Raw genomic sequence first — 23,893 nt, 5'->3', positions numbered from 1 at the left:
CCTGTATGTCACTTGGTTGCTCCAGTGATACCAGCATGGCTTGGATCGAACTACAAGAACTCAAAACATGAAAAAAAATGTTAAAAATGCATAGATTATTTTTCTCCCTGACCCTTTCCTAACTCTTATTTGTTTGCTTGGCAATGATTATTTCAACTATTTGCACTGCAAAATGGTGCCAATTTGGCCTCTAAGAAAAATTACGATTATTTTGTTGGAAATCATGGGATGTACCCTCTCTGCACTGGAGACATGTGCAGGCCCGTCCGGCCACAGGCTGCCCATATCCTCTTGCCCACCTCATTTTCTCTTTGTGGTGACAGAAGGGGGATGGCTATGCTTCCTGTGGGGAAGGAGGACGTAAACCAAGTAAGTGAAACCAATAAAGGAAGAGATATTCCCATGCTTCAGACAGACAGAAATACGTGTAAATGAAATGTGGTCATTAATTTTCTAGTCAGTGGATTAGGACTCTGAATAGGTATAGGTGAATAGGTGCTGATAACAGCACCCCATTACCTGTACAATTGCCTGGCACAGAAGGATTACAAAGCCTGTGACCATGATTACAAAGACTTCCATTTTCTGAAAGCTCTAAATGTCACTGATAAAACCAATCGTTGCTAAGCTTGCCTGGTCTATACGGTGATAGTGCCAATGGGGAGAGGAGGAGACACAAGAAGTGGGAAGGAAAGGAATGGGGCACAGGCAAAATGCGCATGTGCATCCTGTCTGTGTTGATACTCAGTCCCACCAGAGCTCACTGGGATAAGTGGAAAGGCTCCCACTGACTTCAGTGGACTTTGGATGCAGTCCCAGAAGCTTCAACCTGTAAACAGACAGATATGAGCATGTGCCTGCCCGGGTAATTTCCCCTAAATAAAACCACTCTGACACGAGAGTGGCCCCTTGAATAAAGGTTTGCTGGAAGCAAGTGTGGGGAAGAAAGAAGGAGAGCCTGCTGCCATGAGGCAATAGTGAGGACCACACAGCCCAACCTCTAGGCCCAGGTCCCGGGCCCTCAGAATCCCGTACTCTCTTGCTGTCCCCTTGGGACTCAGCTGTTCAGGCAGCACGTACAACATGAACTATCCCATCCAAGGAGGCCACTGCAGATGGGACAGCAGGAAAAGGGGGAAGGCATGGGGATTGCCAGGATCAGGCTGCGCCTTCTGGTTCCCTCCATGTCTCCAGAGCAGCAAGAGCACAGCCCCTTGATGATAAAAGACATTGTGAAATCAGTGTCAACACACCTTGTGTCACACTGGCTGCTCCTCTGGCTGTTGTGTGCCGGTGCCATGTGAGAACCAACAAAGGAGACTGCCCAAACATTTTGGGATGGCTGAGACTGTCTATGCAACTCTAGCTTAGATTGCACAATTTCTTTAGGAATTTTACATTTTTCTTAGTCAGTCTATTAACTCTGATTGTTATAATAATGAGCAGAATATTAGCTGCAGGAAAAGAATTTTGACCTGCTATTAAAGACATAATGATTAATGCCCATATTTAGCTGTTCATAGTAAACATTTTTTTCCTACTTTCAGAACAGGAAAGTATTTCAACACATACCAGGATTCATTGTAACATCATTAATCATGATGATTTACCCTAGTGTTCATGTGGATGCAAAATATAATTCCTTGGGAATTTCATTGTAGCTTAGCATTAATTCACATTTACTCTATTACAAACTCCCCTTCCCTTTCAATCTTTTTCTTGCAGTTCCCCCAGGTTATCTTGCGTAGCTACATACCGTAACATTTAATCTATTTAATAGTGCTTTCTTTAAGTTTGTATTATTTGTTTGTTGTTGTTTGCTGCTTGCACCCACTCAACTATTCATTCATTCCTGTTAGAAATTAACAGGCTACAGCTACAGAAGCGTGTCCTCAGTTAGAGTCATAGACTTCCCACAGCGTTTCTCTAAGGCTACATGACAACAGTACAGCGTCTTAGTCTCCCCTCTTTCCCATCTTCCCTACTCTACATTTTAAGTGTTCAATCCTCAGTCCTGCAAGCCTATGTTGCAATTAAATAACAAAGACCTGCTGTCTCAGGGTGTCCTGCATTTCTTAAAATCAAGCATAAAAGTTAGCAATCTTAAAAAATTACAGATCTTAAAGCGAGGGACTTGCATACTCTACGGTCAAACAATATCTCTGAGAATAGTCACAATGACAAAGTCATTCTCTCCTTCATTGTTAGTATAAATGCCCCTGGAATCAACAAAAGCACATGAGCCCTACACAAGTTTATGCTTAAACAAGCTGTCCTGAGGGCAATTACTGAAGTAATCTGGCTGGAAAGACCAAAGAGCAGATTTGTTTGAATTAGCACATGGAAAAAAATGAAGGAAAATTTCCGTTGCCCCAGAAAAAGAGGATCGAGAATGCATCCCAATGATTCGTCCTCCAGTGGTAGCTATTACATTTAACATTAATAAAATCTTTATTCATAGCAAGCTTAAATAACATACCTCAAAATATTTCCTTGGTGCGTAGATGTGCTTTTTGAACATCTGATTAAGACATTCTTTGCCATGGGCACTGCGTATTTGTCTTCATACGTCATTCTTTTTACATAGTTATGGTACGTGTCATACATTTTTGATGCATGGAATATTTATGTGAGAAGATGCTAGCCGAAACATAGGCTCTGCCATAACCGATGAGGCACCTTGTCCATCAAGCCCCAGCACCCAGCCTGTAAGGAAAACATTCTTTGCCGGCACAGTAGGAAATAATGGCAGTCCAAGAGAGACCAGAACCAGAATTCTGGATGTGAAAATACACTGATTTGGAGAAAATTAGGATCAATCTCCAAAGCACACAGGTGGGACCCTTCTCTAAATGCCACGAATTCCAGTTTCCTCTACTGTATTCCCTTAAATATCAGGAAAGATTGACTACAGATTCAGAAAACTACTTTAAGTTCAGCCCTTGAAGCCCTTAATTAAATCATTGGATTAGAAAAATTAAATACGGAAAATGAAAATATCACATGGGAAAACTCCACAGTTTATTGTATAACCAGCAGGATGAATAAAGTCAGCTTCCCTGCCATTTGCTGTCTTTTCACCCTAACTAAACTACTTCTCCTTGCCCTGTGAGATTTCTGTCCAATAAGAAGCACACAGTGCAGTTAGTGCAGGGCTACACATGGGCTCATCAGCCAGCAAGACGCTCACTACCCTATAGAAGAACTCATGCCTGCCTTTCCATTGGTGGTGTGTGTTAATTTGAACATCTAGCTCTCCAGATTCCAATTTTCAGGAAACTGGCAGGAATTGAATCCCTCTGAAAACCTAGCTTCCCATCCCACCTAGATGTAATCAGCCAAAAGGTGGGGACAAGGAGGAAATGGACAGCAGTTACACTATCACCAGCTCCTTAGGAAGCCAAGGTGTAGCTGCTGAGGATCAATGCCACTCCTGTGCCACGCTGATGCCAGCTGCACCTGGGTGCGGCAAAGTGTCTTTGTCCCTATTTTTCTATTGTGAGCACAGCCCTGTGACTCCCTTGCCAAGTGACACTACATGTACCTGTAGTCACTGCCTCATTAGATAAGAGCTTATCTTCCTCAGCATATATCGAGCACATCGTGCAATGTCATTAGATTGCGACTCATATCAAACAGTTGATCTACATTTATCCATAAATCTTTGGTTCCCACTTTTATTACACAAATCAGAGAACAATTACTTAAATTTAACATATGACTCATTACAGATTAGTTCATGAAGTGAATAATCCCTCTCATCCCTTATGTCATAGGAAATCACTCAAGTGCACTGTTTCATAGTATCTACACCCATCTCTCACTGCACACATTAATATTTATATGTGAGATGACCTGTGGCATCTATGTGTATACAACCTGTGAAATAACAAGTTGTGAGATAACGTGTAGCTGCGGAGCTCACCATTTGCTGACAGACTGCATCAGTTACTGCAATACACAGCGGCAAGGCTGGTAAATAAATCCTAACGGTTTGCTGTGCAGGCAAGGGTGAGGTGAAGCAAGTTTTCTCCTGTTCTGGATTGGCAAATGCTCTGAGACACATCAAAGGAAGCAAGATGCTGACACTGGTTCACAGAGCTCTGTGGGAAGGTAGGTGGGGAGAATCCCAGATCTGCTGGGAAGAAGAGAGAAAGAAGTCCATGCTCACAGGGCTGGGTGTGGTTCCACCTGAAGTTGGAGAAAGCTTGCCATGATGGGCTGAGAAGAAGCACAGAGCTGCTAAAGAAGAAGCACAGGCACCCGCAAGTGAAGGCTCCTTCAGATAAGAGAGGCAGGAAAGATATTCAGCAGCTTATCCTTTGTTTTGTGTGTTGTTTATTTTTAATAGGTCAGAATATTTGCTGTATTATCAAGGTAAAAATTAGGCCCTTTTAAAATCATAGAATCGTTAAATTAGAAAAGACCTCCACAATCAGCCAGTCCAACCACCAGCCCACCCCCAGCACGCCCACTGCCCACGTCCCTCAGTGCCACATCCACACGGCTCCTGAACACCTCCAGGGACGGTGACTGCAACACCTCCCTGGGCAGCCTGTGCCACTGCCTCACTGCTCTTACTCAGAAGAAATTCTTCCTAATACCCAACCTGAACCTCCCCTGGTGAGGACACTGTGACCAGGACACAGACCTACTGCTGTTCTCATGTAGTGCCGGGTATGGGAGGCATTACAGCTAACTCTTACTATAAAAGGGGGAAAAAAAGAGGGAGCCTCTGCACTGGAAAGGGATGTGAGGACTTCAGGTGTTAATGATACCATAGGACGTTAAGTGGAAACAAGTGGAAAGTATTTCACTCCCTTGACAATTTGTACTCAACTCAGTTGATTAAGTAAGGATGATTTAAAATTGCGCCTGCCTTCGAAGTCCATCAAGGTCCTAGCAGGAAACACAACTCAAATTGCAGGATTCTTCTCTGGTCAAAGCCAGCAAGGCCAAAACCTATCATTGCCATCAGATAACAGAAAGTCATGATAAAAACATATACTATGCCTCTTCACTAAACTCTGAGCTTCCACATCTCCATAAGAAGAGCATCACGAGGCTCCAGTCTGATATCACATTATTGACAGGAGGTGAACGTTCTCCCAGCAACAGCAGCCAAAGGGCAAAGTCTTCCTCCTTAAAGATAATATCACCCAAAACAGTCCCACTGTCTTTTTTTTCTAATGAACTGTTGTATCTGGGTGGATCACACAGCTACTGTGTGAGTCATACCTTGAGATGTATTCAGTTATTACTCCATTAAGACAAACTGTCAATGAAGTCAAAGGGAGTTTAAGGGGAAGTGAGGAGTGGAATAAGAGAAACATTTATCCTCTAACCATTTTGATCTTATTTCAGCCTTATTATATGACTGAAAATCACCACAGGTGGTCTGTAAGGCTCTTCTCAATGCCTGTTTTGGCAGTCTGTTTTTGTGAACACAAAAGTCTGCCAAATTCTGCATATGTCTTCATATGTGTTTAATTTCATTCAGGAGCACCCCAAAATAACAAGGGCCAAGTTTAAGAGGCAAACAATGATCTGGCCAAATGACAGCATTTAATATTTTGACTTATTTTTGCACCAGTTGGTTGGCTCTAAAACACAGTTCAAATCCACATTACATTTAGTCTGATTTTAAGTAATTTTCTTAATTTTCTTTTCATTTTAAGTAATCTTCTCTTGCATTATGGTAAAGCAAAGGTATACTTTAAAAGGCCTAGTTCTGCCTGCACAGCAGTGGCTGGCTTTATTTTGCCGTGAAAGTAAGAATTGATCTTAATCCTCCTCTTGATCAAAAGTGTGTTAAAGCAAATTTTAAAGTTTAGCTAACCTACAGAGTTTCAAATAATTGCACAATAAATAGTTAACTATGCTTTCTGCAGTGCACTGGTACACTGGGCAAATTGGCAAGATGCTTGTAAGCTACACCTCTTCAATAACATATCTTCCAAAACAAGCAAACCCTGCATGGTTATGTTTGTATTATTCTTGTTTAATCTGGAGCAATCTTGTTTAAAAAAGGATTGATCGGTGCCCAGCAAGATTTTCTGATTTAGAAAAAAATTAACAAGCAAACAATGAAATACATTAGGTCAACTTTCCTCCTGATGTCATTTTACTCATTTCAGTGAACCAATGCTAGGAATGCCTGTGATCTGCACAACATACTTGGCAACACACTCTGATCGATGTACTACTAAGATAGTAAAAACAACAACAAAAAAAAAAGCTGAGACTGAAACTGGCTCCTTTCCTGCTTCCAGTGAAGGCAGAGTAAATACCTGCCATTTGCTCATAACAGTCAGCATGAATAATAGGAATATGAGTGCTAATTAAACTAACCACTTGTTTCCTCTTTCATTTTTGTAGTTTGATAATATGAATGGCCACTTCTATCTTCGATGCTTCTCAACAAAACATTCCCTTGCTTTCATTTGAAAAGTGGTGTGGGCTGAATTGCACTGCCTCTCACCAATTTGTTGGTGGTTGCAGTGAAATTACCCTGTATTTACACTGACAGAAATGTCAGAGAGCAGTAAATCCCTACCTACTAAGATACATGCTGGGACTCACTCAATAGTAAAAGCTAGTCACAACTCCTGGGAAACAGTGTCCTGCTTCTCTGCTATCCCTCCTCGTGCAAGGCGATGGCTGGGACGTCACAGTCCAGTCCTGGGATCTGGACTTGGGGCAAGACCTTTGCCTTATTTCCTGTCATCTGTAAGACATCCCCAGACAAATGCTTTGATAGTTCCAAAAGAAAGCCATGATATAAGAAGAGTCCCAGGCAAGCAGTAATCTGAATAATTTAGACGACGACGTTCTCACACAGTCATAGCTGCTTTCAGGGAGGACAAGAACCAGATACACTTGAGTCAGCTGTGATTTGCTGACCTGGAGGAGGAACTAGAAGTGATTACCCTGTTTCTCTTGGCATTTATGAAAGACATGATATGGTATATAACGGGGAGGGAGCAAAAGAAAATGCTGTGTGTTGTGATTAGAGGTTGACAAAGCTAAAATTGGATAGCTTATTTCAATGTGATTCAAAGTGGCTCATCCATTTTGAAATGCTAAATCTCTGTTGCATCTTCTTTCAGGAGAAAAAAGAACAGTGGAGGTGCAAGTCATTTGCTGGGATTAGAAACCATCTGGGAGGAGCTGATGAACTGAGAAACAGCGGAAGTCCACTAACCCTAGCCATTATTCACGCAGAATTCCTTACATGTAGGCTGCTATTGCTGTTGTAGTCTGAAAGTGAGGAGAAAAGAAAAGAATAGGAGAGGTGTTTGTTTTATTCTTTTCAAGGTGATGCCACTTCAGTCAGTGTTTACTGAACCATATCTTGACAAGCAATGCCCTGCAACCGTTTGAGTCCCTTAAACCATTTCTCACTGTTCTCTCCATGCTTCATAGAAAGTGTATATGGGCAGGAAAGTAACAGAAGTGCAGTTTGAGGTATGTGTGTGCATGTATATATTTGTGTGTGCATAAATACCTCAAAGTACTTGTTATGGAGATTTTTACAGTATAAATTGCATAAATAAAGATATATATATGTGTGTAACTCTCTTTCAAGTAAGCAGAATACCACATCAAACAACATCAAGTTGTGCCAAAACCCAAATTCTACAATCAGGCACGCTAAAGTCTGTCACACCGGTTCACCCCAGCATTTTCCACATTAACCTAACCCTTATTTTCAGGGTATTTTCCAGTTTTCATCCCATAGAAAATTTCCAGCGGAGCTGCAGATCTCTCTGTAGTGATTTGAACCCTTTGCCAGTGAACATCTTTCAACAACCACATAAGAACAGTCACAGACCATCAAAAAGCTCACAGTCTGTAGGTTGACAGCCTCTGCATGCAATAGACAGAGACAGTGGTGATTTTTTTCCCCCGTTTGTTGTTCAGACTCGTGAGAAGAGTCACGCAGGCTTTTTTTCTGCATGCCCGTCCACTTCATGCTTCCATTCTTCCATCTGGGAAATCTCAACACAATGAGCTCACGCAGTGCTGGAACAGCTCGGTGCTTGGTGTAGGCAAGCAGATCAATCCAGCAGCTGAAGAGCAGGATGCTTAGCACAGCCCAGACACATTGGACTCGTTGCACATCCTTTGCACTGTTATTCTCCGCAGCCGCCATGGCTATGTCTATGGGACTTGGGACATCTGTCTAACAGCTGGGAGTGCGGGGTGAATGCTTACCTTCTTCCTTTTCTGACAGTAGAACACTGCTGGGTGGAAAAAGGTGTGTCCAGACATGTGATTTTCATGCTTTTGAATGTGATGTTGCACACACAGAAGCAACAGCAGACCTTAACTGATATGTTTCTGATGAAAATGAACAGATTCTCTTTAAAACCTCTATAGGTCTAACTTATATTTCCTTGCTCTGACCGTTTTAACAGCCATTACTTATCCTTTTGCTTTACATCAAGTACGTGAGCCATTCCATTTTCAGTCATCATTAATGCTCCGATATTATCTGATTGTGCAGTTTTAGGGTTTGCCCATACAAAGTCTGAGAAGAGGAAAGTCACAGAGCATTTTCTCCCTCCAAGCAGTTAATTATGTCAAATCTGAAATTTTCAGGCTTTCTTCTGTGCAGTCCATCAAGCCCCAGCACCACAAACTATTTAACAGGATTTGGATCCCGAAAAGATTTATTTCTAGACTTAACTTTAAGCAGAAAATAAAAAAAAAAAAAAAAAGAAATACTTGCATTCTTACATCTAGGGCTAGTTTTGTGTGGAAAGAGGTGTCAGAATGCCAATACATATGGCCAGGACATTTTAGCTGATTGAGAAATACATGCTTTTTTCTTTTTTTCCTGGAAACAGATATGCCCATTCTAGAACTTTCTGTTCCCAAATTAACCCCATTTAAATTTAAATACTGGAAAAATTTCTTACAGAAATGGGGTCTCTATCTTCCTTCTTTGCATCAGGAGTTATTCCAGACTTCTGGCCAGCAAATTTACGTGTTCTGTATTGATTTTCCTTTGCTGGCACCAGCCAGCAAGGCAGCAAAGCCCAGAGAAAGCTAGCTGAGCTCAAGGGTACTCACAGCCTTTATTGCAATAGACACCCCCCTCAACCCACATGGGAATGTTTAATCTGGCTGGTTTGAACATGCTAGTTAACCATCGGCTGGAAAAAGCACTTGACAGTATCCTGTAGAGAAGTATCTGAATATTGACAGGGGTTGAAGAGCAAACAGATTTTCCCAACCCCGCTTCCTGTGACTTGCTGTTCAGAGCTGTTTAGCGGATTACAATATACAACTCATAAATGTTGGATTTTTTTTTTTTTTTAATTTGTTCTTTGTTTAGAATATCACAGTGGCTTGAAAGACGCTTTCAGTGCAAATGAAATGGAAATCCCCAGAAGACGTAATAGTTCATCATATACAAGCTGAAGCTACGGGAGAAGGTGAAAATACCTAAGAGGAAGGAATGAACAACCACATGATAGTCATATGCAATGAGCAGCTCTTAAAATTTGAAGAGGAAAACATCCCCTCCAACCTGAATGTAAGATGCAGCATACATTTTAATGGCCTATCAAGAGGACCCCAAGGGTCATCATGGCAGATTTAGAGAGACGAGGAGCCACTGAGGTAAGAGGCAGCTACAAATCCTAGGCCATCTATGCAACAGGAAGCCTGAGCAAGGAGCTGGAAACTTCTGTCCTCCTGCTGTCCTCCTAATGCTGAAAAAGTGAATGGAATTGCAGGATCATTACTGCTGTGTAAATTAAACCACAGGTTAATCCTTCAGGGCAATGTAGCTCCAATGGCTCTAACTAAATTACAGGCAGTTTTCACAGTGTTGAGATCAGAATCTATTTTTCAATCTAAAAAATAAAAACTAAAACTCCAAAAAGCACTGACTACATGACATACATTACAAAGGTAAACAGTTTGCTGGAGTAAGACGCACAACAACAAGCTGACCAAAACGTAGGTTGGCATCGCTTTCACTGACCATCAGCAGCGGGTTCACATTACACCTGAGTGCAAACGTTACTGTGCCAAACAACAGAATAATATCAGAAGCTAGATCATGTTACTCACCCAGACTGAAACAACAGATTTATTGACAGAGAGGAAGCTGGCTATTGCTACTACCCCTAATCAGCACAGCTACATTCATGAATCAGAAAGATTTCTGAAACTGTTTTTCAATAATTGACTGTTGCGGTGAATTCTTAGTTAGCAACAGCATGGTGTTTTACTGTGAGATGGCAGCAACGTTAACACTATCTTAAGGAACAAACAAAATGGCCACAGCATCTATGAACTGGCAATGAACAGCCTTCCATGTATTGGAAAAATATTCAGGAGGGTGTTACTGTCACTTATCCAGGACCAGTGCAAAAAAAAATTCATGCTTAGATATTTCTGTAGTGAATGTTAATCTTCCAAACCAGATTTTAAGACTCTGGTATTAAAAATGATTGAATAAGGGAAGGAGTTATACTATTTTTATTTTAATTTTCCCCTCACCTAAAAAAGGAAAAACCTCTTGAAATGTCTACGTCCACAAAAATCCTTAGTGTCTTTTTTCTTCTCTGCTTAGGGTTAGTTCTTTCAAAAAAGGAAGGGAAGGGAAGGAAGGGAAGGGAAGGGAAGGGAAGGGAAGGGAAGGGAAGGGAAGGGAAGGGAAGGGAAGGGAAGGGAAGGAAGGGAAGGGAAGGGAAGGAGAAGGGAAGGGAAGGGAAGGGAAGGGAAGGGAAGGGAAGGGAAGGGAAGGAAAGGGAAGGGAAGGGAAGGGAACTTTTTTCAGTTCACTGCAATTTGATATATAAACATAAATATTTAAATAAAATATAAAATATATATAAATAGAAGTAGATATGAACAAAAATAAGCATAAATGTGAGGCGAGACTTCTTCAGCAACATTTAAAATAAAACTTTTCACACAAAGCCTTTGTGCATATTTTGATAGGCAAACCTGGGTGTCTACACTGTAACATCACATCAACAGTGCAAGCCAAAATGCAAGCAATGTTTAAACACCAAATTAATACCATCTCAGCAATCACACATATTATAGCCCAAAGATTAGTTCAAGGTTAGAGATATGAATTGCAGACTAAGGACTGGTGGTCTGAATTTTGCAGGAAGTTTGATGAGATGATCATGATGTTCTGAATAGGCTTAATTATCCTTTCAGTGCATTCACTTTATTACATCATTTTATTGCAAGGTCAGATATTCTTTCAATTAAGAACATCTAACACATTAAGCACTCAGTGCACCGAGTTTAAGAACCGGTCTTCTTCTTTTCAACTTCATTACTTAGTTCATGACTTCTGCATTATACTTTGTGTACATGGTTCCAGTCCTTCACAAGGAGGCTTCCTAGAAACATTTCTGTCATGTTTGCCACCCAGCAGGCAGGTATCTCAAACATTATTCAGTGGTCATCACCTAGATGAGGAGGGTGTTCCATTAACAAGGTAGCAGATGATGGTTAATTAAAAGCTTATTCTGAAACACACATGCAGAGAAGGCAAGTTAATAGTCTCATCTCATTCTTTTATTTATCCATTCTTAGGGGTTTGGATCATAATTTTGTACTGTTTTTTTAAAGTACTGAAGATAGTCAAGGAGACTAATGCCCACACAAACACATGCACATCATATCTGATTCCGTGTAATTTTTATTAAGTGCTGTTTTTCACTTTTGTTTCCAATTATAGTTATTGTAAGAGCTCTTCCAGGCAAAGTAGGTGAAATGTAACCTCTCTGACATATCACGTTCCCATTCTCATCTTTATGTAAGAGTTTCCGAGTAAAATTCATGATGTTTCTTAAGCATACCAGTAAATACACATGTAAAGGAAAGGGAAACATGCAAACAGTTTTTGGAGATGTGCACTGGATTTTGTTATTGTGGGTTTATCTACAAAGAGCTTGTTTCGTTAGAGCTGTTTTTCAGACTACATTGACTCTGAGTCATTGGAGAGAAAGAGGACTGATATTTCTTGTGGCATGAAACAATCCAACAACTCTATTTCTTGCAAATCAATAGAAGAAAGGGAAAAACCGAACCTGTGATGATCAGTTTAAAGAAGTGTTGCTTCTTCTTTAAGAAAACAAATGTACTTTCATAAGTGACTAGAGAAGAGTTTGTAGCAGCCTCCTCCCTTTCTTTATCTCAGTGGATGCCTACAAAACCCAATTACTGGGTGATCCTCTCTCCAAGCCAGGTGGTAATGAAATGATGATACAATATTTCCAATTGCTAGCACAACCTCTAACTTGTAAAATGCTGAGACATGCCCAGAAAATACAGGCAAAAGTAGGCAGGGCTGCTGTTTAATAGTAGTCATAATAATAAAATGTTAATGATACCGAAAACGGAGTGGTATTTACTGTGAAACTCACAGAGAGGAAAAGTCCTTCAGCTATTTTCTTTTCCAATGTCATTTGAGATTAGCTTGCTTATTTTTACCTCTGCCCAGCATAACACTCTGCTTTCTGCACAGACTGAGATGCTTGCATGTGTTGTATTTGAGTCTGTTTTGTTGTAAGATGTAATTTATCTTCTAACTTTTGCTGTGATAACTCTCAGCCCTCGGGAAGGGCTGAGACAGGTTGTCATTTGTATTATCACCCCGCAGAGATCTTGTAGCAGTATAAATGACATTTATGCTCCTAGTACCTTCCTACTGCTGAAGTCCTAGTGTTGGTAGGAACCAGGCATGGCACGCTCGCTGTCCTAGGTATGGGCTGGGTCCAGCATCCCTCCATCAGTCACTGGTGTCCAACCAGCACAATTCAACTCTGTGAATGCACACAGTTACAGGCCTTGCAGTTATTTACTTGGTCCTCATTCACTGAAAGTTTAACAGCTCCGTCAGTTGTCAAATGTTTAAGCTGAGAAGCTTTCTGAAGTGACAGAAAGATGTGCAAACGGATGGTGAAAATCTGCAAATTTTTCATACACCTTTAATTTTACTGTGACTGCTGTCAATATTTGTCAAATTTTATAGAAGAAATCTTTTGTTTAAAAAAAAAGAAGCAATACAACTGGGCAGTTACTCCAATTAAATTTCTTCAGTTGAAAAAAATAAAACAGATAATAAAAATTCAATTTTTTTCTCATCAACAGAAATGGCAGCAAAAGCAGGACAGGCCTGTAGACGTGCCTGAAGCATAGCTGTGGAAGGGATGGCATTTTACTTTCCTGCAGTAGTAGTTCTTACTCCAAAGTGTTACATCCAAATACTCCTCTCAGTACAATTTCTGAGCATCTTCTCCTAGGATTAAACTGGCCTTACATATACAGGCTGAGGAGCCAACAGAGGAGCTGAACCATGGGCACTGAATTCACTTCAGCCTGCCATGATTTGGTGAAAAGCATGAAATGAAAGCTCTGTTGCTGCCTTTGTTCTGCTGTTGGACAAATGCCACTGAACACCTTGAGAACAATTTCTGTAGTGAAGTCCTGTGAGATCTTCAGTGTGAAGTGTGCACTCTATTGTAGAGATTTGTCTGATCCCACCACCCACTACAAAATGCAGCAACGTATGCCTGCAACAAAATGAGTTAAACCAAAACTACATTTCTGGTCTCTTAATAGTAATTGGAGGACAAAGCATGGTTTTGCTGTCTCCACCAGTGCTGCCATATCTGCGAGTGTAGATGAGGGGCAATGCAGCAGTTCATCTCACAAGCCGTTGTGTATTTTGACACTGTGGTTTTCCCCTCTTGCTTCCCTCTTCACTTTGGCTTAAATAATGTGTCTGTCTGCAGATGTTCAGTAGAAAAACATGGTATTCAGGTGCCAGAAATTATCTACTGCCTTTTATCCACTCTTTTGCACCCTTCCCTTCTTGCCACCTGGTAACATTACAAGTAACAATCTGTCCAAAAAAATGAGCACTGTATATCCAGAAATTTCAGAACTATGGAAGCCCTGTTCTGGGTAGACTCTTTGCAGAGGGCTCTTCTGACCTCTAATGAGACAGCTCCTGATTCAGTCTCTGCATACCTGAAATGAGCTGTAGATACCGTCTCCTCTGCTGCTCTGGGGACTAGGCTCCCTGTTGTTTATCTTCTGCAATAACAATTCAGCTTCATATAGAATAGGATTGGTTTCCTCCCTTTTTCTTTTTTTTTTTCTTTTTTTTTTTTTTTCGCACATGCAACAGCTGGGTTATGCAATCATTTCAGGGAGGGGGCTTGGCAGGCAGTCTCCACTGCAATTACACCCATCAATCTAGAAAACTGTCACTGGTGTTTGTGATATGGACTCTCATCCACAATGCCCCAGAGTGGAGGAGCCTCAAAAAAAAAAAAAAGAAAAAGAAAAAAAAAATCCCCAAATGTCGAGGAAATTTCCTTTTCTTTGTGTACACAAACGTGCTCCTCACATCAGGATTTGCTTATATGAGTCACAGAAAAAAAAGGAGGGGGAATACATTGTACTTACATTATTCTGTTTGTCACATAATCTTCACCACCTGGTTATTTATTAATTTCTTTGTGCTAAAGCTAACCTGTAGCCCATCTCAGGCACAGAAGGTGTTTAATCTCAGGAATCGTGCCCACATTTCACATCCCAGGAGCTCAGCTCTGCCTGGGGTTGCCTGCGATTCCCATTACAGAGCAGCACGCGTCCACCTGGGAGGGAGCACCCCTCAATCTCCTGGTGCCAACACTACCTGCCAGCAGAAAATTAATATTTCATAGCCGATAAAAAGAACTGGAAGCAACCTCACCGTACCGTAGTAGCCGGCGCCGTGCGTGATGTATAGCATGCTGCCTAGCAAGGTTGCTAAGCAACACGGCACCATCCACGAAAATCCTGCATCAGCTCGTGGTGGCTGGTGGGGCGGGCTGGACGTGACACTTGGCACACGGAGCAGCGTGGAAAGAGGAGTGCTCAGCTCAGGAATATTACAGCAGCCTACCGATACATGCCTTCCGTTCCGCTCCCTGTGCTGCTCAACGACATTGCAATGCAGCAGGCACTGCGATCATTTTCCGCTGAAAAAAAGAAACAACAACAACAACAAAAAAAACCCCACACACAAAAACCCACCCTCCCCTGCCTGCTTCCTGTTTCTTAATGCTCTTCAAACCTGATTTACAGAGTAGTGGAATTTTACAGCTGCATCCCGTGATGCTCTTGCTCTCAATCCCATGGCCTGGCTCATACCTCAAACTAACCGTAAAGTCAAATCACAATGATGTGACTCACTATTATAACTAAAGATAGATCTTGTCAAAGCAGTCATGAGCCCTGGATGCTGGAGGGTGTTTTAGTGTTTTTTTCTCCTATTCCTCCCTCTCCTGGCTTCACAGTTTTTGACATTTGGAGGTCCATCCCATGTTAGGGAGTATTTGCGTGAGCAGGCAGGTAGGGAACATGCTTTTGTAGACCAGAAGAAACCATGCTGAACCACACTGAAGTCTAGCTGAGGGCAAGTTCACAGAGCTGCCAAATCAGAGCTTCACAGTAATGAGGGTTGGAGGGTCCCAAACATGCCACATACAAAGGGCAGGACAGCCACAGAAGGGAGAGAGGAGCATTTTTAACAGGGTCTTCTTCTTTTATTTTTCAATAAAAATCTTTTATATAGATATATAATCTTCATGTTTACACACAAGCTGTTTTCAAGCGTGAATATTCAACTGGAGCACTTACTACCCAAAGAAGCACTGCTGAAGGAGAGCACATAGTGGAACAAACCAGACACCAACTGAGAAAAGCAGGGCTCTTGCCCCAAGACCAGCAGCTCCTGCTAAGGGCACAGAACGGCTCAGCCTCAGCTAGGAGCAGGGAAGTGGCAGGACAGGTGAGAGCTGCTTCAGTGTGGCAACGAGGACGTGTGGGTGAAGCTCCACAGGCATATCTCTAATAGCTCTGCAGGGCAAGCACACCTGATATCTCAGGAGATGCCATGCTGGAGGAGAGCAGCTCTTGCTGGTGCAAAGTGATCTGAATTCCCTCAGTCTCAGTTGCCCAAACCTGGAGAAAGGAGGACTGACTTTGGTTACACCATCAATACAGAAAGTGGCAGGTGAGGGAGCCAGAGGTAGTTCCCTGTTTGGATATACTGGAACTATTTCAGCCCTGTATAATTCCACTGGTGTCAATGGCATTACATCAGGGATAAAACCAACCCGTTATTAACCTGGCCATTTCCCTTTATGCCCTCGATTCAGGAAATCCCTATGCAAGTGCATGGTTTTGGTCATGTGAATATTCTCACTGGAGGCAGTGTGATTGCTCCATAAAAAAACACCTGCATATATATATGCAGGGTTGGGCCTGAAACAGCACTGGAGGGAAAGGAAAAACAGAAGCAGGGTGAGAATACCTGAGAAACAACGCTCTGGAAAGGTCTGTGAGAGGTGTCTGTCCACTTGGGGGACAGCAATATTTCTGGCTGTTTAACAATTTCTGTGAGACAGCAGTACCTTTAGGAAAAAAAGATTTAAGGTGTGACTGCTCTAAAGGGAGAGGGAAGGAGAAGAAAATACCCCAAATATCATTAAATGTTCCTAAAGTATTAAAAAAAAAAAAAAAGTTAACAAAGAAGCTAGTTATGCAAAGGCCTTTTGGGGACTGCAATTTATGTCTGTGACTTCCATAACCTTGCCCCGATTCCTTCTCCTGCACTTGCAGGGAACACCCTAGGGGGCTTCGTAGGAAGCCTCAACATATGTGTTTTTCTGCACTGCTTCTGGCTTCATGTTTCTGCTGTGCCTCCAGAAAAAAAATACATGAGCCAAATCATGACTTCCAAATACCGAGAATTATGATCTCTAATGACTGTCATATGACAGTAATGCTTCACAGAAATCTTCTGAACAGTCACTCTCATGTATATGCATCTTGCTGCAGGAAAATACTAACCAAAGAAATGTGGCTGATGAATCCCTGTTCAGTTTCTGTTTTACACCCAAACAGTTTTTTAAATTCCTATATACAAAAGCATTGCTCTCACCAGTTTCTGAAGACCTTTCTGAGAAGTCTGTGCATATAATTTAATGCCTGGATGCAGGATGAAATGTAATAACAAATCTTGACTTATTAGATTTAAGCCTTCAGCATGTGATCTAAATAAGGGTGACTTTCACAGATAACATACCACAAGATAAGTGATTCAGTGAAGTTCCTGAAATCAGCAGTTACTCTGGTTTGCAGCACAGTAAATGAGATCAGGTCTGACATAATAAATGAATCTATAAAGAAGGTGCTCTCAGACGTTGCAGAACAAGCTAAAGAACAAGAGTCAGCAGGCTTACTGAATCAGTTGCAACTATTTTGAGTAGTTCTTGCTCTGTAGTAATGATGACTATGATTTGTCAAATGCTCTTTAATTATTCACATTCATAAAATTTGTGGAATCATAGAATGGTTTGGGTTGGAAGGGACCTTTAAGATCACCTAGTTCCAACCCCCTGCTATAAGCAGGGACACCTCCCTCTAGACCAGGTTGCTCAAAGCCCCATCCAGCTTGGTCTTGAGTGCTTCCAGAGAAGGAGGGGGCATCCACAACCTTGTTGGGATACACGTTCCAATGTTTCACCATCCTCACAGTAAAGAATTTCTTCCTAATATCTAGTTTAAATTATTAATATTCAGCCAAAGAAGGGAAAATACCTTCTTTATTTTACCAGCTGCCATGCCCACAAAATTTTCCCTTACAAGTAAGTGGACTGTTTAAGTTTGCTACGAAAACAAACAGCTCAGTTTTGCCCTTACTTTCTGTTTCAGGTTTATGTATGCACTGTTCAAACTAGAGAGACAAATCCATGAAATTCATTTCACAGGGCATTGAGCAAATGGAATGTAGAATAATGTTCTTTAGTTGCTGACATATGATCAAATGCAAGTTTGCTAAAAGGGAAGAGAAGGAGACATGCAACAGCCTTGAAATGGATAAAAATCTTGCCACATTAACCATAGTTAATAAACGAATACAATTATATTATAAGTATTGGCTTCCCTCTTGTGGCAACGAGCAAGTTGTAGTTTTAATATGTAACTAAAATCTGCTGAGATATCTGTCTAATACAAAATGCTGCAATGTGTTCATTCAGCAAGACCCTCGCATCCTGGATACCTAAGTTCAGTTCAAGGCAGATACAAAGACCTACACATGGCAAGAGGGGGGCAGGTTGGGATCTCAGGTCTGTAGAAATACCACTGGATGTGAACATTTCAAAGGCTTACCCTGGTGTGACTCAAGCCAGTATCTAGCCCAACTGAACGAAGAGACATTTTCCACTTGAAGGTACACGTTTAATCTTGGAAGAGAGTTAGCTAAAGCGCTAGCTGGCTGAGAGTGGCTCGTGTTCTAGGCCTATTCAATGGCCCCTGCTGAGACTTACAGTTTAGTGGTCATTTCTGTGACATTTCTGTACCCCCGTGGAAACAGACCAGCGTCTCTCATTCCCTGCATACATGGCCATTCTGACTCCAAAAGTGGGATGAGAGGTAATACCCCGTTTTCCCCAGTGATGGAGCAGGCATAGAGGTTCTCCTTTATTTTCTCCATAGCCCCTTGCACATTATCATAATTTGATATTTGTGGATTTACAACTACTTTATTAACAGCAGCATGAGTGAGAAGGTATCATTGCTATTAATAAAGCATGTTTCATCAACAGAATTTATAGCTATTTGTAAAGAGTGTTGGTCTCATTCTTTCTTTTTTGCAGATGGGAGAACTGAGGCACAGAATAATTAGAAGCCAATCAGTAGGCCCATAGCAAAGCTGAAAATAGATCCCAGCTCTCCCGAGTCTCAGTGCAAAGTTCTTGCTGCTACTCTGCCAGCATGTGAGATAACAAAGCTCATCTGTTAGCACTGCCTGCACCAAACCACGTCCATTATTTGCATATTTTCCAAAAGGAGCTCTTATTACCACTGATATTTTGTGGACATCCTCTAAAATGGCCAAATATTCAAGTGAGTTCTCATCACCTTTTCCAGTGGAAGGTGATCTTGATTAGTGCTTATTTTCTAGTCTATTAAAAGCACATAACAGTTTGCCATTAAATAAAATTTTCAGGCTTATTAGACTATCCTAGAAGAGGCACAGAGGAGATATTTTGCCAGTGAAGCTACAAGTACTTCATTGTGACTTTTTTTTCCTTTTACAGTAGATTACTACGGTAGCTCAGGAAATACACTACAGTCATACAATATTTCTGGGGTGCTCATGGTACAATAAATCATAATGATTTATAATTTTATCATATATACTATATGGTAGTTTGAAAACTCCTTTGGAGGGTAGGAAAATGTAGGCACAGGTGCTTGGTCCTGCAAATAACCCTACAAAGAACTTTCAGTACAGTGCTCTGATGCTAAGGTCAGCGAGTTCAGCATCCTAACTCAATTAATAGGGCTGCAGCTCCTCTTCTGAATTCCCCTAACAGTGGTTGTGGTTCTACAATCATTCCTGCTGGTTTGGAGGGAAAATAAATAAATAAAAAAGACTGCTGAAAAACACTTTTTTTAACAGGAAAATGAGTCAGGTCTTCCCTAGACAGCTAGGTTTTAGCAGGTGGGTCACTCCAGCTGTAAAAGGTTAGTCCCTAAGGAGTTCTTGTGACAGAGCACTTGAACTTACCTGCCCAAGCAGAACAGCTCACGGAGCAGAGGTTTGGAAAACAGCCAGGTGAATTAGATTCAGCAAGAGTACCAACTGCTTCCAAGGATGAAAAGGGCAGCCCCTGGGAGAGAAAAAAAAACAACGCTTCTTTCAGACAGCTGCAGGAACAAAATCACAGTAGCAATGGGGAGGTGAGGTGGGTCATAGCTTTTCTGTACCACATTCCCTGAACCTAAGGAGCACTGTGAGTGAAAGCCTCCTTGGTTTCTTGTAAATAACATAAACTTTTTACAGAGGTCAGGAACTTGTTTGCAGCTACACCCTAGTTGTTCTGGGACCTTCCCATGCTGCTGAGTGTGGGAATCCCAGACACAGCCAAAGGAAACAGCTGGGTGCAATTGCTGACTAGCAGGTGCAGAAGAGTGCTCAAAACAGGCTGAAAGCTAGTGTTTCAGGTGAGTTGAAAGGTGAGGGAGCAAAGTACTTACTGCATTCAGCCTTCCTTTTTAAGATTTGACACACTCATTTACTTATTGGAGGTTTTATTATGTTGTTGATTTTTTTTAAGGAGCTGGCCATAGTATGGTGGAGGGTAAGTTTGGCATATTTTTGAGAGAAAACAGATATGCTCTCATCATTGTGAGGACACCAGATGTGCTGTTACAAGCTTAATCTCATTTTAACACTACGTGCTGCAAGCTCTCTGTGGAACGGTCTATGTCTTACTATGAATTTTATGAGACTTCATGCAGCTGTGCCCTGCTTGAAACACATCCCCACTGCCACTGTGGTAGAATAATAATGAAGAATCACATTCTTTCTAGGGACATAAAAGTGCTGATTACTGTAGGCTCTGTGGCTGTTATGCTGCTGTGAAGTCCATGTCTTCAATAAGCACGAAGGTCTGCTTAAATGAATCTAAACTCAGGCCAATTATTTTGAAGATTTCTCAAATAGAAGTAGAGAAAGTATGTTTTGCAGGATTTCAGTTGTGGTCCGTCTCAATAGGAGAAAAAATGTGTTGTTTGTAACATTGCTACATTTACTAAGAATGGTTACTCTAAGGTTACAGTGCTTCAAGCAGCGACCCTCCACAAAAACTGGCAGACCCGTAAGTGAATGTTCTTCCAGGTGTTTCTTTTGGAAGAGCTTATAAACACAGTATGTGCTTGAGTGCTCACTGGTATAGGACCTACATCAACAACTTGAAATGACAGAGGTGAATGCCAAATGATGAGGGCCTGGCTCTGCAGGGAGTTCAAATCCTTTCTAGGAGGAAAACAACTTGTAAGATATCCAGATACAAGAACAAGCTTTATCAAGATTTAAATTTTCCTCCCCAGGACAAGGCATAAAGGTACAAACCATTTATCAACTATGAGATACTATTTGTCTAAAATTAACTGAGAAAGTTGATCTGATTTTATTTCTTGAGAGCATTATCGGGATTTGACTCAGACCCCAGTTCATTAAAATACCCTCAGCTCTCGGTGATTTGACTGGCCTCAGTAAGACAGATTTTCTTACGTATTACCATAGAATGTAGAATCATAGAATGATTTGGGTTGGAAGAGACCTTAAAGATCACCTAGTTCCAATCCCTCAGCCTTTGAGTTGCGTTGACTACATTGCTCAAAGCTCCATCCAACCTTGCCTTGAACCCCTATAGGGATGAGGCAGCAACACTTTTTCTGGGCAGCCTGTGCCAGTGCCTCACCACCCTGACAATGAAGAATTTCTTGTTTACATCCAATCTACATCTACCTTCTTTCAGTTTAAAGCCATTGCCCCTTGACTTACCACAACACTCCCTGATAGAGTCCCTCTCCAGCTTTCCTGTAGGCCCCCTTACTGGAGCTTACTGGAAGGCTGCTATATGGTCTCCCTGGAGCCTTCTATTCTCTAGGCTGAACAACTTCAGCTCTCTCAGTCTCACCTCACAAGAGTTCTCTGTGCTCCAGTTCTCTGATCATCCTTCTCTGGACCCACTCCAGCAGGTCCAAGTCCTTTTTATATTGGGGATCCAAGAGTGAGATGCAGGTTAAGTCCCCAAGGGAAAAGTAGAGGAGGAGAACCTCGACCTGCTGGCCATGCTTCTTTCTATGCAGCCCAGGTTATGGTTGGCTTTCTGGGCTGTAAATACATGCTGCTAGGTCATGCTGAGCTACTCATCGACCAGCACCTCCAAGTCCTTCTCCTCAGGGCTGCACTCAATCCATTCTCCGCCCAGCCTGTGCTTGTCCGTCATATTGCCCTGACCCAAGGGCAAGACCTTGCATTTGGCCTTGTTGAACTCCATGAAGTTTGCACAGGCCCACCTCAAGCCTGTCAAGGTCCCTATGGATGGCATCCCTTCCCTCCAGTGTGCCAACCACGTCACACAGCTTGGTGTCATCAGCAAACATGCTGAGGGTGTGTTCAATCACACTGTTCATGTTGCCAATAAGGATTTTAAACAGTGCTGGTCCCAACCAACCCCTGAGGCATGTTATTAATCACTGGTCTCCACCTGGACAGTGAACACAACACTTTGAGCAAAACCATCCATCCAATCACTTTATCCACTGAATGGTCCATCCATCAAATTCATGTTTCTCCAATTTAGAGACAAGAATGTCATGTGGAACAGTGTCAAACACTTTGCACATGTCTGGGTAAATGACCTCAGTTGCTCTCATCCACAGTGTTGTAACCCCATTGCAGAAGGCCATCAAATTTTTTAGGCACATTTTAGCCTTACTGATGCCATGGTGGCTGTCGCCTCCTTATTTTCCATGTGCCTTAATATAGTTTCCAGGTTCTGCTCTATAATCCTAACAGGCACAGAGGAGAGACTGACTTGTCTGCACTTCCCCAGGGCCTTCCTTTTTTTCCCTTCTTCAGAATTCCAGTTGCTGGCAACTTCACTGGACTGCCACGGCTTCTAAAAATATGATGGATAGTGGTAAAAGATCATAGAGTGCTAAAAGATCATAAAGTGTTCCAGAATTACTATAATAACATTTTGGATATGGGGCTTCAAACAAGTATGGGACTAGTAAGGCTGCACCTCAAGTACTGTGCTCTGTTTGGGGGCCCTCCTACAAGACAGACATCAAGACCCGGGAATGTGTCCAGAGAAGTGTAACGAAGCTGTGAAGGGTCAGGAGCCCAAGTCTGATAGGGAAAAGCTATCTGGGACTGGAGTTGCTCAGTCTGGAGAAGAGGAGGCTCAGGAGAGACCTCATCGCTCTCTACAACCACCTGAATGGAGGCTCTGGAGAGATAGGGATCAGCTTCTCCTTCCAGGTAACAGTGACAGGGCAAGAGGTGACGGACTCAAGCTGCAGTAGGAAAGGTTCAGGTTGGGTATTAGGAACAATTTCTTCTCAGCAAGAGTGTTGAGGCAGTGGCACAGGCTGCCCAGGGAGGTGGTGCAGTCACCATCCCTGGACGTATTCAAGAGCCATGTGGATGTGGCACTGAGGGACGTGGGCAGTGGGCATAGTGAGGGAGGACTGATGGTTAGACTGGGTGATCTTAGTGGTCTTTTCCAACCTTAATAATTCTGTGATTCTATCCAACCTGGCCTCGAGAGCCTCCAGGATGGGGCACCACAGCTTCTCTGGGCAGCTGTGGCCAGCACCTCACCGTCCTCTCAGTGAAAAAATTTCCTTCTGACATTTAAACTGAATCTTCCCATAGCAAATAAGCTGCAGACAGCTGACAGAGCTCCATTCCAACATCCAGAATAAAGCATAATGATGACATTGCCTGACTTCTGATGGGATGCTAGACAATCTTTCTTATTCAGACCGTATTTCTTGAAGGGTGCTGCTCTAATTCCCTGGTTTTGACATAGCTGAAGCGAGCACTAATTTTCCAATCTGTAGCAACAGCAACATCTAGCGACTGGAGCCTGCCCTGCATGCTTGCAGCACGCTTGCCGTTGGCGCAACGCAGTGCGTCCAGCAGTTCAGCAGCACACGGGATCCGAACGAGCAACTCAAGGTCGAGCAGAGGACTCTGGCGCAGGTGGAGTTGAAGCCTGAGCGCCCGCCTGCCCTGCGCTCCACCTGGAGGGCCGTCTCTCTGTGCCCTAGCAGACGCCCGGCCCCGTTTATCGGAGGAGAAGACAACAGCTCGTTGTATTTCAGGAGTGATTTCACCCTGTTAGAGGACAGAAATATCCTCGAGAGACGCGCAGCCGAGATCTCTCTTTGGAGATCGTGTATGAAGCAGATGAGGGCAGGGACACGCTGTTGTACCGACTGCAGGAGGCGGGAAAGGGCCTAACGCCTCTACGGCGCCTCC

General features: G+C 42.4%; 1 long non-coding RNA gene across 3 annotated transcripts; it reads right to left on the bottom strand.

Moving 5' to 3' along the window:
- Nucleotides 1-11,178: 11,178 nt before the first annotated feature.
- LOC104914227 (uncharacterized) lies at nucleotides 11,179-19,776 on the bottom strand. Of its 3 annotated transcripts, XR_014887901.1 has the most exons (5): nucleotides 19,619-19,771; nucleotides 16,352-16,451; nucleotides 14,752-15,999; nucleotides 12,685-12,806; nucleotides 11,179-11,447 (listed from the first exon to the last, which is right to left on the bottom strand). It is a non-coding gene; the product is annotated as an uncharacterized LOC104914227 (long non-coding RNA). The 3 variants fall into 3 exon arrangements; XR_014887902.1 differs by having other exon boundaries at nucleotides 11,179-11,507; nucleotides 14,752-16,451; nucleotides 19,619-19,776; XR_014887900.1 differs by having other exon boundaries at nucleotides 14,752-16,451; nucleotides 19,619-19,773.
- Between the last annotated feature and the right edge of the window lie 4,117 nt (nucleotides 19,777-23,893).

The sequence above is a fragment of the Meleagris gallopavo genome, chromosome 1 (genome assembly GCF_905368555.1).
Source record: "Meleagris gallopavo chromosome 1, MGAL_WU_HG_1.1, whole genome shotgun sequence".
NCBI lineage: Eukaryota > Metazoa > Chordata > Aves > Galliformes > Phasianidae > Meleagris > Meleagris gallopavo.
This window is presented reverse-complemented; position numbering and strand designations above follow the sequence as displayed.